The sequence below is a fragment of the Nannospalax galili genome, unplaced genomic scaffold (assembly GCF_000622305.1).
Source record: "Nannospalax galili isolate Female #2095 unplaced genomic scaffold, S.galili_v1.0 scaffold39, whole genome shotgun sequence".
Lineage (NCBI taxonomy): Eukaryota > Metazoa > Chordata > Mammalia > Rodentia > Spalacidae > Nannospalax > Nannospalax galili.
Genome location: NW_008346683.1, coordinates 5,408,675 through 5,409,839, shown reverse-complemented (window position 1 = coordinate 5,409,839; position 1,165 = coordinate 5,408,675).

The following is a 1,165-nucleotide window of genomic DNA, read 5'->3' as shown; positions in this document are numbered from 1 at the left end:
AAAGGAGTTATTGAAACACACACATCAACTTACAGATTTTACAATGCCTGAAAAAATTAAAACAACTTTAAAATCAAAATTTAAAGCTACTTTAAAGTAAAACTAGAATGGATTTAAAGGAACTACACTGATTTACAAACGGAAAAAAAACAAAAACAAAAACCCCACATTCAAGTCATGAAACCTTGAGGATGCTGTGCCAGGAACCCAGAACAAGAGTCCAGAGCAGAAAGGCCACCCAGAAAGGATGGCATAAACTACAAGTGCATCAGTTTCCTGGCTCTCTCTACTCTCTGAGGGTTGGGGGTTGGGAGAGGGAGATGTCCCTGCTTCTTCGGGCTTAAAGCAGACCATTGTGGACCTGTACTGCCTGGATGGAGACTGTCACAGTTTAAGAGCAGGAACTGGATTAAGTCTCATCCTCATGACTTCCTAATGCACGCTTCTCAGCCTGCTGCCCATGGGGAATGGGGGATGATGTTACAGATGCCTCTGCTGTACCCAGTTCATGCCTGCACACAGGCACACAGTAAGCAGCATCTACTTTATTGGGTGATGGGGATGGGAGCGCAGGGGTGAATAGGAAATGCCCAAGTTGCACTAACCATCTAAGATGTTCTTCAGACAGTGGTCCTCCACCCTAGCTGCATGTTAGAATCAGCTAGGGAGTTGATCAAATGCTTGTGCCAGCCTCTTACCCACTAACCCAAATCCCTGAGGAACATTCTAACAGGGAGTCAGGCTGAGATCTTAACAGAGTTGGAGACAAGTAACAATCTAGGAACTAACCTGCTAATAAACCAGCAAAAGTATGTCCCCAGGGCTTATGAGTGAGGCCATCATGGTTTTAGAACTGAAAATAAAAAGTCTTAAGGCTGGCTAGATGGCTTGGTGGTGAGAGCATTTGCTGTGTGGGCCTGACAACTGAGTTCAAACCCTGGAACTCATATAAAGGTAGTCAGAATTTGAACTGACTGCACAAAATTGCCCTCTGACCTCCACACATGTGCTATGGCACACGACCTCCCTCCCCCATCAATAATAAAAAAATTAAAATAAATAAAAAATCTTTACATTTAAAATAACAGTCTTAAAATTGAAAATATTTTCTAATTCTAAATACTTCATATTGATAAAACACATAATTACCAAATTCTCAGAAAGC